This window comes from Prosopis cineraria, unplaced genomic scaffold (genome assembly GCF_029017545.1).
Source record: "Prosopis cineraria cultivar Desert tree isolate PC_DT_omini unplaced genomic scaffold, ASM2901754v1 PC11, whole genome shotgun sequence".
NCBI lineage: Eukaryota > Viridiplantae > Streptophyta > Magnoliopsida > Fabales > Fabaceae > Prosopis > Prosopis cineraria.
Window position 1 is genome coordinate 21,031,272 of NW_026555342.1, and position 18,700 is coordinate 21,049,971.

Below are 18,700 nucleotides of genomic sequence, written 5' to 3' on the forward strand. Positions count from 1 at the left end.
ACCGTTCAATAATACAACCCTCAAGTCGACTACGGTTTTGATTTTTCATCAAAACATGACAGTCATGAGATTTTAAACCCTTCAACTTTAGGTCTTTCATTAACACAAGGTTTTTTATATGTTTGTTGAGTAACCCTCTGGAACTTTAACTGCACTAGACAATAAAAAAAAAAATTTTTTCTTTTCTAGACAATGTGTGAGCTACTGGATGAAGAAAGGTGCAACTCCCCTTCTCCTCTGGTGCTAAGTCTTCCCTTCCACATAGAAAAGCATGTCTAACCTTGCATTGATGCTATCTTTGGTCTTTCCAGGAATATGGAATAATGTACCAACAACACTATCACAAACATTTTTTCGATGTGCATTACATCAAGAAAATGCCTAACATACAAGACCTTCCAATATGGTAACTTAAAAAAAGACTTTTTCTTCTACCCACTTATCCCAAGAAAGGTTTCCTAAATTTGATATATAAATCCTTAACCTTTTCAAACAATGGTCACCAGTTAACATTAAAGGCAGGCCACATTCTTCTGAATTCCCATTAAAACATTTCTTCTTCAATATCGATAATTATGACTTGGATGCAACCATTTGTGATGCCCCATATAAGCATTCTTCATACCATGCTCCAACCTAATTGAATCTGTGTTTTCTTCATAAATAGGGCATCCAAGTTTTCCTTATACTATACCCGATAAATTACCATACGCTGAAAAGTCATTTATGGTACCAAATAACAAGGCTCTCAAATTAAATTTTTCTTCCTATACCTATCATACACCTCAACCCCTATCCCCCATAACTTAAGTCTTTAATTAGAGGAGCTAAATATACGTCTATGTCATTTCTGAGTTGTTTGGCCCTGAAATTAGCATGGATAGCATCATGTTTTGCATTTCATGCATAACCATGGAGGCAGATTGTAAATTATCAAAATTATTGGCCAAGTGCTATGGGTACTACTTTGGAGCCCATGTGGATTCATTCTATCTGTACATAATGCAAGGCATAAGTTCCTTGATTCTTGTCCAAATTCAGGGTACTCATGATCAACCCTTCCCCATTGGGGAGAGTCAGCAGGATGCCGCAATTTTCCATCTTTAATCCTCTCATCCGTATACCATGTTATTTGGCCCTGAAATTAGCATGGATAGCATCATGTAGTTGCATTTCATGCATAGGCCAAGTGCTATGGGTACTACTTTGGAGCCCATGTGGATTCATTCTATCTGTACATAATGCAAGGCATAAGTTCCTGATTCTTGTCCAATTCAAGTGGTACTCATGATTCAATCCTTCCCCATTGGGGAGAGTCCAGCAGGATGCCGCACATTTTCCTATCTTTCATCCTCTCATCCGTATACCACGTTAAATTTTTTGCATCTTCTTTGCTACTATACAATCGTCTAAATCTAAGCACAATAGGAAAATACCACAATATGCCTTTCTCCGGACTTTTTCCATTATCTTTGAAGCGTGATGCTCTTACCTTTTAGACACTTAGTTAATGATTCAATTCATTTTTAAATAATATGCCATCATTTGGGCAAGCATGAATTTCTCATAGCTCATGCCAATAGCACGTAACATTTGTTTTACTTGATACGTGTTAATAGGAAGTTCGTTTACTTTAGCGGCCATCACTTTAAGAAGTGCAAGCAATTCATAAAGCTCTTATCACTCCAACCGCTACTCACTTCAAGTTGTACAAACTTACACACCCCTGACATAATGTGAACTCGGTACAACCACTATACAAAGGCTTTCCGCATTACTTTTTAATCTCTCAAGCATTTTAGGACAATCCTTAATTCCTCTTCAATTACCCTGGCCATCTCTTCAAGATAGTCTTCCTCATCAACCTCATATGTACTTGTATTAAAATCATGTGACAAGTAGCTCTTACTATAACCCCGGCTCGCATCTCTTGTCTCTCCATGTTTATGCCAACACTTATAACTCTGATCAATTTCATAACATATTAAATGATCTTCTAATTCAGACACACAAACCTGCTTCATCAGACAACATTTTACACAAGGGCACACTATACTAGTATGATCGTTTGTGTGCTCAAGTGTAAACTTAATAAACTCTTTCACCCTGTTCAAGTATTCCTTCATTAATCGATTGGAAGACATCCATTCCTTGTCCATCTTCCAGATCTAGAAAGAATCATTTGAGGAAAAGTGTGATTAGTGACTCATTGATATTAAGTCTTCATCAATCAAATAATGAATCACGAGTTACATGCCTTCACACATAATTCTTCAATAAACTTTATTGACTACAAGTACTAAAACTAATTTGAAGAACTTAGTTTTAGTAAAAATTTCACTATCTATTAATAAGTAATAAAACTTCATAGCTTATAATCTAATTCACTCCTACTTAGTTAGGATAACAACTAAATTCACAAAAACATAATTTCAAAGATTAAAACTTAATAAAGCCATAAATTTTGTTACTATTTAACAAAATTTTAGCAGTATAACGACTTATAATTGGAAGTTTCTCGAGCATTTTATCCTCTCTTTGAATTAAATTCAATCCCTGTACAGTTTAATCAAACTTAATTCAACAGCAACAAGTCAATTTCTGTAATGTTAACTAAAAAAATAAATGTGAAAATATTTTATTCTCTTAGTCGATGGTTAAGCCAAAAAAATGCCAAATATCTAGCTAGTGTCATGTGCACAAGCATGCATTTTTCTACTATATTTTTGGATTCCAATAGCAGTAAATCAAAATATATCTATGCCCAATGGAGTACTTCAAGAACAGTATCCTCCCTGTTTTTTTTTCTTCTTTTCAACGAATCTTGATTTTTATCTTGACATAGGAATAAAAGAACTACCAAATAATGATATCTCATCTTTGGATTCTAATAACAGTAGATACATAAGCTACACTCATAGATATGCGTTGAAAGAGATGCTCTAAATAAACGTTAATTTTGATATATATATATATATATATATGGCTAGATTCATAGATATATAGGCCATATTCTGTGTGAAATTTCTTGAAAATAATTATTTTGTTTACATATACTTTATGCCATCAGATGCTGAGATAATCATAAATCATTTTACCCTATAATTGACCATTATTTAGAAGTCCCCCCAAGTTCTAAACCTTTTTCTCAATACTACTATATATAAATAATTAGATATTATATATTTCCAGCTCTCTTCCTCATTCATGCCAACTATAAATTATAAATTGTAGCGGATTAGCCTAAGTACTTGGGTTGGGTTATGAGTTGTCAACTAATGGGCTAATGGCTACGTTTAAGCTTATAAAAAATGGGCTTAATGGAAAGGAATTGGGTATATGAAGGAGTAAAGCAATGGTGGAAGGTAGAGAAGAATTTTATAGTCCTTTCCTTTTTGTATTTCCTCCTTCGTCCTCCTGAGTAATATTCTTCTTCTTTTACTATACTGTTCAGGCACTTTTCTTTCTTGTTGACTATTTTCGGTGATTAATTGCCTGTTATATGTACGTGTGATTGAGAAATTAAGGCAATAACACTTGAAAATCTTCATTCAGCATATTTTTGCATTATTAATTTGTAAAAAAGGTTGCTCTAATTAGGTATAATAATTAATATTCCAATCTAAGTTTTTTGGCTAAGAGTGCTTGGGTGATTTTCAATTTCTTAGAGGCATTTTGTCGAGCACCTTGCATGCATCCATAGAAAGAAAAGCAAACAACATCAACGCACTTTCATTGAGCACCCAGCCACAGTAGAAAATGATTAATGTAAAGCAAGCAATCCAGTATAAGTATCAATCACAGACCACAGCTACCACAATCACCAATTCGAACAGCATTTGAACAAAAAAAAGAGAATGAATAGCTTAAACATACCTCAGAATTTCTTTGGTCAATGCAGCAAATTGCAGAATAGAATAGCTTCAATGGATTCCACCAACTTGACAAAGCAAGACCATAAGAATGCTCTGATTCTTCACAGAGCAACGCCCGATCGCTCGCAAAGGCTCTAATCCTTCACCAAGCTCTGATTACGAATGCAATTCTGTGATCAGAGAAGCTAGGGCACAACGATGAACAATGGGTTCTTCAAAAATCAATGCTTCCAGACGAGTCGAAGTAACAAAGACATTTGGGTAGAGAGAGAATTTCAGAGAGATTGAACATTTCCAGGCATGTCTGGTCTCTGCAGAGCAACGCGTGATATGAGTAAGGCGGAGGCAATTTTAAATGGCATAAGTTTGATGGTTATCAGGTTTAACCATCAAATATTGTCCCACTATATTTGATGGTTAACTATATAACCGTCAAACTTATATAAAAAAATTTTAAAAAATTTCCTAATTTAAATATTATATTTTAATTTTAACGGTTTTATATATAACCGTCAAATATATTGATTCATATATTTGACGGTTTTTGTTGAAACCATCAAATATTATTTTTCCCAGTTACCGCCTTTCCTTATTCAATGGATTTTTCAATAACTGTCAAATATATATGCATCAAATATGCGTAATTCTGTACTAGTATATACTTAAATTTTCGGTTACCTCAAGTTTTGGTTTACCAACCAAGAGTACCCGTTAATATCTAATGGAGCCTTCAAGAAGCTTAATGGAACCAATATTGATCAATCTACAATCAAATGCATCAATATTCATTAATGATTAATTATCTTTAATTAAATTTAATTAAAGCCTAAATCCAAAAATTCCATTGTGGTCATTTACCTACAACCAAATCTATTTTAGGTCCCCTTAGTTCACTTAGACTCTCATTAGTCTAATCAAAATCACTAATAGCCTCCCTAGCTCAACTAATTAGCTCTAGAGTTTACTCCAAATCCTACTTTGAAATCCTAAAACATTGATAGTATCATAACCCAAAGGTTAGATACTTAAATAAACTCTCATTAATCTTATTGAAGTCAAAATTTTAGGCAAACTCACTACTCATTTTTGGATTCTCAATAACTGCCTAAAAACCATGATGAAAATGCACAAAAGAGGAAGAGAAGAGGTTGTAGGCACTTACCCAAGTGATTAAAAGCTCCAAATAGACTTAATTAGATGCCACAACAAATCCTAACAGAGCTCTCATCGTTCACCTTCAGAATCCCACTCAACTCTTTAATTTTTTGAGCTGGAATATGGTTCTGGAGGCTAAAAAATCAAGTTTTGACTGTGGCCAAAGATCAAAATTTTAGATTCCAAACATTGTCTATCTAATTAGGCCTAAATATGGCTCAATACTTTCTAGAGTCCAATTTTAAGCCTTAATTAAGGTCTGATAAACCCATTAACCTTCTGTACATTATCTTTTAATCCAAGTTAACTCTCAATTATCTAATTTATTCTTAATTAACCCATTAACCTTAAATTAAATTTTTTAGGATGTTACAATGTGGTATCACATGATATATGTGGTAGAGTGATGTGGCATAAAATAAATTATTATTTCTTAAAAAAAAGTTTTGTCGTTGCTAAAAGTCTTTTTAGCGGTGACATTTGTTACCACCAAAAATACTTTTAGCAGCAAAAATCCTTTGTCGCCGCTAAAAGTATACTTTTGGTGGCGACATTATTTGTTGCCATAAAAAATTATTAGCGATGATTGTTTATAGCGACAACTTTTCAGCGTGGTGACAAACTTTTAGCGACCACTTTTAGACTAAGTCGCCATCAAAAGTCTGCTTTTTGCAGTGTGAGTAAACTTCTACTATCAATTGTTTTAATAATTATTTATTTTTAATTATAAATAAAATTTTAGTTCTCTTATAACATTTCATAGTTCTAAGTTTCATATTTTTATAATAAAATTATAAATAAAATGCATGTTTCCCTTACTAAGGACATCTAATTAATTTATCCTAAAAATTTGTAATGCGCGTATTAAAAATTACTCCCTCCATTTAAAAATGTAAGGCATTTTTAACCAAATCTTACTCCTAACAAAATAGTTATATATTTTCAAACTAATCCTATCTTTTTATATTTACTCCTGTTAAACACCCTATAATAAATATAAAGTCATTATTAATAGGGGTACTTTTAAAAAAATGCAATGATTACATCTCGAAGAGTAAAAATGTCTTATATTTTTGAACATCCAATCTCTCAAAAAATGTCTTATTTTTTTGAACGTATGGAATAAAATATAGGCAGAAAAAAAATATTATACTTGAACTACTGTTAAACTTGGAAGATAATTAATATCAATAAAATATTATTATAAATTTAAAAAGAAGAAGTGTCAACTACAATGCATTATTCTCTTGCATACTTGACGCTAACAAATCTTGTTCATTGCCATGATAATGACGGTAGGAAAGCATAGAAGTCAAAACGCACCATTTCATTGAAGTGGTTCATTTTGAATAATTAATCCTAGTTGAAGTGTTCCAAAGTATCTATAATAATATCTTAATTTAAATGATTAGAAAAAAAAGATTAAATTTGTAGTTCTTGCAGAAAAACTCCTAGAAAAAAATTGGATAAGAACAACTTAAATTATGAATTAAGTGACACTCTAATCTAATTTCTCTGCTAATCTTCAAAGCCATTTGATTTGACTTTTCAAATTTTTAATTTTGAGTGTCAGAATATTTCTGAACTTTCAATCTTTATGCTCCGTTTCTCCTTCGTGATAAGATATGGGCCCACTGGGTAGAGGAGTCTTTGTGTTGCTTTCTCCACGAATAAAACAAAGTAAATGCATGAGGGAAAAAAAAAAAAAAGGCATAGCTTTGAATGATCTTTTAGTTTTACTTATTTTATTTTGATATCTTACTTTTATAAAATATTTTTTTAATTGTCTAATATTGATAATGATAGTTTTTTTTGAAAAAATATTGATATTAAATGTCACGCCATGAAAATAGAAGGTGATCGTGGGTGTGAATTATATTATGCATTCCTATAAGCTTCAAAATGTAAATTTATTTCTTTTTCATTTTTTTCATTTTCTTACAATTAGGTTATATGAAAATTCTAACATTTTAAATATTAATTGTCATAGCAAAGCTTCAATATTTTTATAAAAACTTCGACAGAACCTCTCCTATAAATAGAATCTCCTAAAAATTTTGTAACACAAAATTTTTTACAAAATATAATATCAATCAGGAGCTTAGCTCTTTCCAGCTAGCAAACAGCATATAAATCAAAATAAAATTCCAACAACAATCTATTTGGAGCAACTAATTTTTTTTAAATTAAAATAAATAAGACTTAAATATTTTCATAAAAAGGTAACAGTACCAAACAAAATTTTACCCAATATAACTGTATTTCCCTTCAGAGGCTCATAGTAGGATTAGCGCGACTAATGAATTTGAGACCAAAATAATTTTTCAATAAATAGCATCCTCAAAATAAAATTCAAAAGGATTAAAATAATAAACTCAAATAATAACATGAAAAATTAAAAATATAAGAATTCAACATAATAACTTCATAAATATGTAAATTATAATCATAACCATAAAATGAGAGTGAATTAAAAGCATCTTATTCTATCATGCTTAAAGAAAACAAATGTAATAATCCAAAATTTTTAACTAAAATTAAAATATAAAATAATATTTTTAATTGTATTTATATTAATTTAAAAAAAATTATTTTTATTAGGAAAGAATGCTGGTTTGATGGAATTTCATTAATAATTAATATGCATCATGTACAAGGTCTACAAGGTCTCATTACTCTTTCAAAAGAAAGATTTTTTTTATATGTCGGTTTCAGCATTGCAAATTTACTATTTTGACTCAAAAGCAATCAGATTTTTTCTCTTTCCTGGACCATTTTTCCTTTCATTTTTCATTAGTCCATCAGAATGAGAAACAGAGGATAGAGACGCGAGAGAGAGTGAGATCCAGATTTGAGCCTTCATTCTCCTCCTTAGGGCTGCACAAAGGACTGGACGGCACTGAACTTCACCCTAACCCGAAGTCCGGTCTCTTTCATGAAAAAGACTGGGTTAGGCAACCCGTAGTCCAGTCTTGTCCAGTGATAACCCGAAGATTAACAGGACCGAACTTGGTCCATAGGACTGGGAGACTGGTCCTGTCAGTCCAGTACTCACTTAGCTTTTTTTCCCTCTTTTTATTCTATGAGAGGCAATAATCCATTCCAACATAATAAACTCAATTAAGATAGTAAAAATACTTATAATAATAATAAATCCATAATAATTTCTAACAATAAGAAAAAAAATATTTTTGTTATAGTCTAAATTATTTAAATTTATAAACTTTAATAAAAACAGTACTCAAAAAATTCAACAACACTATATTACAATAACAATTTAGAAACAAACTTAATAAATCTTTATGCAATCATCTCCTTAGCATCAATTACACTTTAAAAATTTGTCAAAAATAAATTAATTATAATTATAATAAAAAAAATTAATAGGACTGGACTGGACCAAGTGGTCCGGATGCCTAGTCTCTTGTCCAGTCCAACCCGAAAAAATAGTCTGGTCTTTTTAGTCCTTTTGGTCCTGAAGGACCAGTGACTATACAGACCGAACAAGACTGAGACCATCTCGGGTTGGACTGGACCAGACAGGACTGGGAGACTTTTGCACAGCCCTACTCCTCCTTGCTTGGCTTTCCTCCTTCGCCGGTGAGTGGTGTATCGTCTTCCGCCGCTGCAAGATGTCCCGACGAAGTGACTATCGACCTTCTCCCCTGTTGTGTCAGCTAAGAAACTGCCCTTGTTGACGGTGGGTGTCGGATCCTTCTCCCTCCTCTGTTCTTAGCATCACCGGCGTGGGTGGCAAGGATTCGACTTGCCACCACCTTCCTCTACCTACGCTTCACTTCGTTCAGGTTTTTCTGTCGTCTCCTTCTGCTCTTCTTCCCTGACCGCTATAGCAGATCAAAGACCGTTCCTCTTTTCCTCACCGGCGTCGATTGCGTGGGGTAGAGCTGATCCTTTCTTCTATCCGTGCACTGCTGTTGGTATTGCCATCGAGTCCCTCATTCATCGTCTTCCTCTGTTTCAAGTGCGTATGAGCTTCTCCCTTCTTGTTTGTTGCCTTTGTGCGTGTGATTCAATGATGAAGATTATGAAAATTTTTTTCTTTTATTCTGTTATGCTGTGCTGGTATGCTCAAATAGAGAAGGAGGGATTTGGGCAAGTTGAAATTTTCAGATTATTGGAGCTAAATGAAGTAGTCTAGATTTGAATTTTAACTAGCTTATTTTGATTTGGTTAAAAGAATGAAACTTACGAAGCATAATTAATCTAAATATTAATATGGGAAAATTTTGAAAAGGAAATTAAGCAAGAGGCTTGATATTTGTTTGAAGTTTGATGCATATGAGATGTTTGATAAAATGGAGAATTTTGCTTGAGTATGCATCCATAACATTGTTATTGGTTTGGGCATTATTTATTTAAAATAAATAAATTGATTTTTTTTTGAAGGAATATATTTAAGAAGTTATTGAGGTTTAATGTGAGTTTTGGATTCTTAAGGGTTTTATGGCGAATAGTCTGTAAGATATGTTAATGTTTCGGAAGTTATATTTGGATGTTGGAAATTGTTGGGCAAGAAAATTAAAGATTACAAAGTTCTATTGTATAGTTTAAAATATTACACATTAGATGTAGGGCAGAAAGCTTAAGAAGCGATTAAATTTTAATTGAGTAGTTAACTTTGACTTGAGTGTTTTGAAGAAACTTTTATGTGTGAATTGTGGTCCAAAAACTTTAAAGTTATTATAGTTAATTTTGGGTGATTAGGCTCTCTTGGAAAGGAAATTGTTGATTCAAAAGTAAAGTACATTAAGATCTTATTATGTTTTATAAGGTGTTTGTAAGATAGGTAGCTCGATTGGAGTATAAGAAGTGAGTTTTGAGCTTTGAATGTATTACAGGTAAGTGGATAACGTCCCAATCAATTTATATATTTGAAAATTCCCTTTTATCAACTATTATTTTTAATAATTTAAAGTCATTAATATATGACACTCTAGCATTGATTGATGTTGTTGATTAAGTTTCTTTAGCTCTTGAAGTTATTATAATTTATACTTATAAGATTGGCAGAAATGCATTTATAAATTTTAGTACTCTTTTGTTCAATAAAGATAATCATGGAAATGGGTGGAGAAATTTATGGAACATTAGTTGTGAATCTTCATATTTTAAAGGATTGATATTTTAAACAGTTCGTGCGAGTTTGATATTGAGAAGAGAAAAGTTTATTTTGAAAGAGATGATTTTCTCGCATGTTTGAAAATGAATTTCAAGGGGACTTTATGCAGAACACTGGTTGCTAACGACAGTTCCGTTAGGCCTTGGCGCGCTATGGTACACCTAGCTAGCTGGGTGTTTATAGGAGGTGCTAGCCCCGTGCGATGGCCAAGGCACGTGGAACGGAGGGATGGTTATTCGTGAGCATCGTACTCACGTTTGATTTCATGGCTCTGAGCCACATTTGGTTAACATTACTCTCGTGGACTGTGTGTCCACGTTTGTTTTATGGCTTTAACCGCATTTGGTTACTTACCCTTGTGGATTGTGTGTCCACATTTGTTTATTGTTTTGATAAGTCCCTAAAATTGTGAATTTGATTATTTGGTGATTTTATATCCCATTGGTTTTTATTTAGTAAACTATCTACAAATGTTTATATTATTTATGTGTTTTCTTGAAATCAAGTGGTAATAACATTTGTTATGATAGTTTAATAATTTAAGATTTTATTTAAAATTTTATAGAGTCATTTTATTTTGAAGTTTATTAAATTTTTATGGAAATTGTTATCTATTTAACTTACATAATTATTTCAAACATTTTTTTTATTCATATTCAATTATTTATTGTTGGGACGTTATTCACTGGAAAGTATTTTATTTGGCCTTAGATACCATAGCTGATTTCATACTCATTGCTGATCTCTGATGGGCTGGTTGCTAAATTGACTAGAAGATTACTTTTGAGAATATCATCTTATTTATGTAAAATTCAAAAACTTATGTAAGATCTTTTAGAAGTCCGATTTAGAGTGCTCCACATCAACTATAGTTAGGGTCCTAATTTTTTTTTTATGTTAATTACCTGCTGCTGAGAAGCAAAGCTCTATATTGTTGGATATATGATGTAAACTTTTTGTTGTAGAAATTTCGGAGGACTTTAGCTTTAGGGGAGGTGCTGCAGAATTTTTTTTTTTAAAAAAGGTTTGATATTTTAATTTATGTGAAAAGTAAAATTTGATACATTAATTCAGAACTTTTCTTAATTGAAACTTTAGGGGATGTGAATTTGTACATATATCGCATGTTGGTCGCATTAAAATTTTAGGACGTGACAACAAATTACTCGTATAAAAAAAAATCAAAATAGTACATTTGTTAATTGAAACCATTGGAACTTCGAATGAGCTAATTAATCAAAGTTTAAAATTTTAAGAACTTAATAGAATAGGTAACAAACGTGGACACACAGTCCATGGGAATAAATAACCAAATGCGATTTATGCCACGAAAACAAGTGTGGACACACAGTCCACGAGGGTAAGTAAACAAACGCAACTGAAGCCATGAAATAAATGTGGATACACAATCCACAAGAGTAAGGCTAACCAAACACGGCTTGAAGCCATGAAACAAATGCAAGTACGAGGCCCGCGAATAACAAACATGAGAATAAAGCTCACAAAAATCAAACTAGCTAGTTATTAATCATAGAGCACTATGGCTAATAGAATTGCTATTAGCAATAATATTTTGTCTAAAGTCCTCTTGAAAATCACGTTTTAAACATGCAAGAAAAATAATTAATTTTGAAATAAAATTTTCATTCTCAATATCAAATTTGCATGACTTGTTTCAAATATATAAAATTTGCCAAATTAATCAATCAAAGTAAATGTACAAACTTGCATTAATTGTGTAATCAAGAAATTTTAAAATTCAATAAATAAAAATGCCTTCATCAATATTAGAAATATATTTCTTGAGGAAAAATAAATGCACATATCACCATCTAATTATCCATCATAAATATTTCATAATTTTCAAAACTAATGTAATTCATAAGAGTAAAATATTTTAGAAAAAGTCTATTAAAAATAAATTAAAGGGAATGCTATTCACTTACTCGTTAAAGTTCTAAATTCTCAGGGACATTTTTCCTTTAATTCTTATCAAAGTCCTATTCTTCCACATACCCTATAAGGATATAAATAAATACAATTTTAATAATTAATTTAATTTTTAAATTCTTCTATAATTTATTACATAATCTCAACCAACCACCATTATTTAAAACTCCAACACCAAAATTCATGCTTTAGAGGTGGTTCAAGTGTTATCATTCACATTACTAGTTTCCTTCAATTTGTTTTAATCATGCCAATTCATTTTCTTGAAACATAATTTTTTCTAAAGCTTTGCACCAAATACTTTAGGTGCATTATTCTATCCATTCAATATAAACATCTAACAATTTACCAATAACCTTACAAGTTAAATAACACCCGACTAAGCAAACTTCACCCAAGAATCTATGAAATTCCAAACAAATATAAAATTCAAGTAAACTTCTTCTAACAAACACTTGTCAAATACCTTAGCCACCCATCTTCAAGTTCAAGTTTAGGCTCTTTTTTTCCTATTTCATCCAAACCACTTCTTTAACAATTTAACAACATGATTGAATAAATTATCTCAATATTCCAAAGCCATTCCTCCAACAAATATCAAAATACTTTCAAATACAGTTTCAGCCCATATTGTTTCATCTTCTTCAATGGATTAAAACTCCAACTTACTTACTTAATCCTCCACCATCCATTCACACGATATAATAAACAAAAAGCAACTCACCTTTCACCCACACGTATATATTCAGCATCTAGAGGCAAAATGTCCACGTACTAAAATAGTAAGAAGAAAAGTTTAAAACTTCATACATGAATCAACAACAATAAAGAAGAGGAAGAGAAAGAAGCTGATCGAAACTGAGGAAGAAGAACTCACGCACCAACAGTATCATCTACAGTGATGCACGAACACAGGTGTTGTAAGGTGGAAGTTTTTCGACCATTCTCAGCCTCCAGTGACAGCAACAGGAGAGTAGGAGCATAGAAGAAACAGGGGAAAAAGAAATGGTTGCTGTCGTACACAAGGGAAAGCTCTGACCACTATGCAGAAGCACGAAGAAGGAGGAGATCACACGGAGAAGGAGAAAAAAAGGAAGAATCTCATGCAGCCCTTAACCACGTCACTGGTGATGACAGCAATGCAACACAACAGGATGACAATCACAGCAGAAGTGCGAACGAGAAGGAGACGCAGGGAACAAAAGGGAGGTAAAGATTTCTGGCATACTCACGTCGCCGGCGACGACAGCAAAAGCGGGAGGGCGATGAATCGAGATCGCAAGGCAGAAGTTTTAGGTTGGTGAAAAAGAAAGGATGGAGATAGGAGGATGCGATCCCGAAGCTTCTCCCTCTATCTATTCTGATATTCAGATAACCGAGGAAAGGAAAATAAATCTTATCAAAAGAAAAATTGAGAAAATTACAAGAAATGGCTAAAACTGACTAAATGATTGAAAAAATATTTTATAAAATTAAAAAATTAAATTAAAATTTTATATAAAATTAGAGCAACACATACAATTTTACCAACCAAAAATAGACTCAAGTCTCGGCAGTGTAGTCAATATATCACAAAAAGGTGAAATTTTAATTTTTTAGATAAAAAGAGCAATTAGATTATATATGAAATCATAGAGTTTTAGTGTACGAGAGAAAAAAATTTTACGTGTTTCTGTTTTTGACACGTTTCAACACAACATACCTAAGCAAAGACACTAATTTTCAAGAACTTTTCTGAGAACCCAGAAGATTCATCGTCTCTTTATTTGACTTCTAAGCAGGCTTGAATTGATCTTATACAACTTCTGCAAGAAACAGCCGAACTGATTCTCACCTCCATCATCAAATTATTATATATAAAAGGCTTGTTTTCTCTGTAACTTTTGCTAGTTGATGGACAGTAAAACAACTACAACTTGCAATTTTATACCTGACAAATTATCAAACTTCTTCGTTCCAAGGCTATGAATTATACAGATGGAAGCCTTTTGCTGCTTCTTTTTTCTGCTGCGTTCACTTCCATTCTCCTTCTCAATTGCTTCACAGGAGCTGCAGCTGATAGCAGTAATGGAATCAATTTTGATGTTGGTGCAATTCTTGATGTTGATTCTCCATCGGGAAAACAACAGAAAGCAGCCATGGAAATTGCAGCCCAAAGCTTCAATAACCATTCAAAGAGTCTCAACATATCCCTCCATTTTCGTCACTCTCTAAGAAATCCATTGCAGGCGGCTTCAGCTGGTGAGTATTATATATTTTTTATTTTTATTTATTTTTGTAATGAGTATCAAAATTCTTCATATTAAGTATGTTTGAGGATAATCTACTTCACCAAAATAGTTTAAGTTTGGTTAGACATATCTCAAACTTTATATATTTCTAATGTATTTTCTACTTATTAGATGTGAGATTTCTTTATCTCTAATAGTGAGTTAATTACCTGTAATTACTTTGTTTTCCAGCTGAGGAGCTCATAAACAAGACGAAAGTAAAGGTTATAATTGGAATGGAGACATGACAGGAAGCATCTTTTGTAGCAGATCTTGGAGATAAAGCTCATGTTCCAGTAATTTCATTCTCATCTTCAATATCTTCACCATCTTCATCAATCCCATTTCGTTGGCCTTTCTTGATTCAAATGGCCAAGAACCAGACTGCAAATGTGAACTGCATAGCTGATATTGTTCATGCATATAACTGGCAAAAGGTTATAGCAATATATGAAGATGATTCTTATATTGCTGATTCAAGCATGTTAACCCTCCTTTCTGAAGCCCCTTGAAGACTAATTCCCAAATTGAGCGCAGACTTGTCCTTCCACCATTTTCTTCTTTATCTGATCCAAAAGGGTATGTTCTTGGTGAACTGATTAAGCCATTATTATCAGCACAGTCTAGGGTTTTCATTGTTCTCAAAGCATCATTGCCTATGCTGACTCATTTGTTTAGAGAAGCTAAGAAACGACAGCTCTTAGGGAAAGAATCAACTTGGATTATCAATGAGAACATTGCTGGAATGCTGGACTTAGTCAATGAGACTGTCTTATCCTCCATGGAAGGTACTATTGGAATCAAAAGCTACTATTCTACAAGTTCACGTGCTTATACTCAGTTCAGAGAAAAATTTCAAAACCAGTCTCATCCAGGATTATTTGCCCTGCAAGCTTATGATAGCATGACGACCATCACAAAAGCCCTAGAGAAGATTAGTGGTACCAATAACACTTATAACTCAAGCGCTATGTTGAACTCAATGCTATCTAGCAACTTCTCTGGTTTAACTGGTAACATAGGGTTCGCCGAAGGCCATTTGTCACAGACTCCATTGTTAAGAGTGATAAACGTGGTTAACAGGAAATACACAGAACTGGACTTTTGGGTACCAAACTTGAAGTTCTTTAAATCTTTGGAGGACAGAGAGAAAAGAAGTCAAGCTGCTACAAATAATCTAAGTGGTCCAGTGGTTTGGCCTGGAGGTCTAAAGAATCTAAACAATAGTGATGATGATAATTTTCCAAAAGGATGGAATATACCTTCGGACGAGAATCCTTTAAAAGTAGCAATTCCCATAAATCCTACTTTTCAAAATTTTGTGAAGGAAGAGTCTCTTGGAAAATTTAGTGGCTTTTGTATTGATCTTTTTGAAAGGGTGCAAGAACTGATCAAAGATAAGTACTCAGGTCTGCCATATGAGTATTGCCCATCCAATGAATCTTATGACGTGCTTGTACAAAGTGTTGCCAACAAGGTAAAATCTCAACTTTATATTTTTTTTTCCTTGTATTTAACTATATATGAAATGCTAGCTAGTACATGCATATCATTTCCAAAGATTAATTTAATCATTAATTGCCAGTTAAAGTGATAGGAACCATGGAAATTTCATTCCCAAAATTTTGCAATTTAATTCTGAGAGGGAAGATTTTAATAGTATACTTATTTAGCAGCGAATTGATAGAAATAATAGGTATGGCCTGGAATGAGATGTACTTATTTGTGAATCTCTGAACGCGGACAATATGACTGCTGATATTTCTTGGCAATTTTCTCTCTCATAGGACCTTTTTTTAAGGGGAACACGCTTTCGTTGGACTTTTCTTCATTTTAACTTAGACCTGGTCCGTATATGACGACGGTGGGGAAAAAATCTTCCTTGATTGCAAAATGCAAAAAATAAATATTTTGAATCTTCTATGAGGGGGAGAAGACAAAATTTTGAATAGTCGAATAGTTCATAAAACGTGCATTTATATATATATATATATACACACTTTCTCTCTTCCTTGTTTTTTATATATGTACTTTCTTTATTTTATAATACAATTTCCAAAGTCGTTCTTTCTTCTTTGTTAATTTGACACTTTTTTCTTAATATTTTATTTGATTTTCATAACATAACAGTATGTAATCAAATTCTAATAATTTTTTGAAAATTTTAATTTGACCTCAATCATTATGGGCTTGTTTGGTTTCTATTTAAAAAAATTATTTTTATTTTTAAAACCAAAAGAATTAAAAAATTGTTTAGATAGGTGTTTTGGATTTTTATTTTTTTAAAAAATGTTATCATTTTTTAAAAAAACAAAAAATAGAAACATCTTAAAGTTTTTTATTTTATTTTTCTTATTTTTAAAACACACTACATTTAATTTTTGGAAAATATTAGCTTGATCAATCAATTTCTATCATAAATTACTACCATTAATCACTATAACTATCATTATATCAGCCTATTTTTTAATTTCAAAACTGTTTTTAAATTAATGCAACCAAATAAATTTTTATTTTGTTCTGTTTTCAAGAACAATTTTAAAAATTGTATTATAACAAAGTTTTTGAAAACAAAAACTGGAAACAGAAACTAAACAGACCCTATAACTCTATCAATATGCTGCTTAGTTAATTAAGCAGATTATCTGGCTGAATTAGTCAATTAAGTCATGAATATGCAGAATCTTAAATTAAATTTGACATGTGGTTAGTCGTCAAAAAACTAATCCAATTGGTGTGCACTGAATTATGACAGTCCTATGATGCTATCGTTGGAGACGTAACAATACTTGAAGATCGCTCCAAGGATGTATCTTTCACACAGCCATACACAGACTCTGGTCTATCACTCATATTTCCAGCTGAGACAGAAGGGACGATGTTTCTGTTTGCGAAGCCATTTAGCTGGCAAATGTGGCTGGCCACTGATGCTATCTTCTTCTACACAACGCTTGCCATCTGGTTCTTGTAGCATTCCTTAAACCCTTGCTATAAAGGATCTTGGAAAATTCAACTCAGCAACAAAACTTGGTTCGCCTTTTCTTCTCTATTTTTCGCTCATGGTAAGATTTAATTTCCCCAACAAAAAAAGAAATGAAAGCTTTATGTTGATCTTACTTCTGTTCCCTTTAATGTTTTTGAGTTTTATGGTATTGTTACCACCAGTTAATTTATAATTTAAGCATGGTTCAGTCCAAATAACATTTAGGTTTCTATTAGATATAAGATGAAGTCTCACATGGAGCAATTAAACCATTATATGATTAGAGGATTAATCACAATTATCACAACTTATAAGTTTGTGGTGAGTTGTTATGAGGATTAAGGAGAGTACATCCTAAAAGACTAACTTATTAAGAGAGAGAGGCCTTAAACATATAAGTTTCACGTCATTTGTGAGGCTTCTTGATATAAAACTCAAAACAATGTCACTTTGATCGACTGCTTAAGGACGTAGTGACTTCAATCCATGACACTTCACTAGCTTCCTACTTATTAGCAACCCTTCAAGCCACTCAATAAATGACACTAATGTTATGAGTATAAGTCTAAAATCAGAGCTTATCCCAAAAACACTAATATATTGGGTGGAAGGGCTCTTGAACTTATAAACCCCAAGTCCCCACTTCACTTGTGAAACTCATAAAATGAGTCCATCCAGCTTAAGTGTGATTAATACAAAATTCTAATAGTCTTGCAGTAGTATAATTTTTTCCATCAGAGATGTTAAGGAGAGTATCAAATCCTTCCACTCAATCCAGCTACTAGCCCTTCTAAGTTTTATTTCCTGAATCAAGTTTGACAGATGATTTTGTCTAGAAATGTCTACACCTATTTCCTTAATAACACTAACCAGCATTTTAATTATTATCTTTTAATTTGATGTTTCTCAGGGGGTAAAGTGTACAGCAACTCAGCAAGGGTGGTGGTTTCTGTATGGCTATTTCTGATTTTTGTTCTGACTTCAAGCTACACTGCAAATCTATCTTCTATGCTCACTGAAAAACGCATGAATAATGGGAGAGACATTCAGTGGCTGTAGCAAAATAAGTTAACAGTTGGGTGTGATAATTATAACACCCTCAAAATTTACAGACCGATTTTTCACAAATTATTAATTCAATAAATTATTTTTTTTTCATTGAACCCTTATCATACCCTTATCATGGTAGAAAAATTTCTACCATGATACATCCAAGACAATATACCACAGGTCTTAAAATATCTCAAAAAGCAATTAGAACTATGAGGGACAGACATGATCCTCATAGCATGTTATTCAAACAGGTCATGAATCAAAGGGACAGACA

At 32.4% G+C, this 18,700-nt stretch overlaps 1 pseudogene; it reads left to right on the forward strand.

The window, feature by feature from the left end:
- Positions 1-13,163: 13,163 nt before the first annotated feature.
- Positions 13,164-18,432, forward strand: LOC129286306 (glutamate receptor 2.7-like; annotated as a pseudogene).
- Positions 18,433-18,700: the final 268 nt, after the last annotated feature.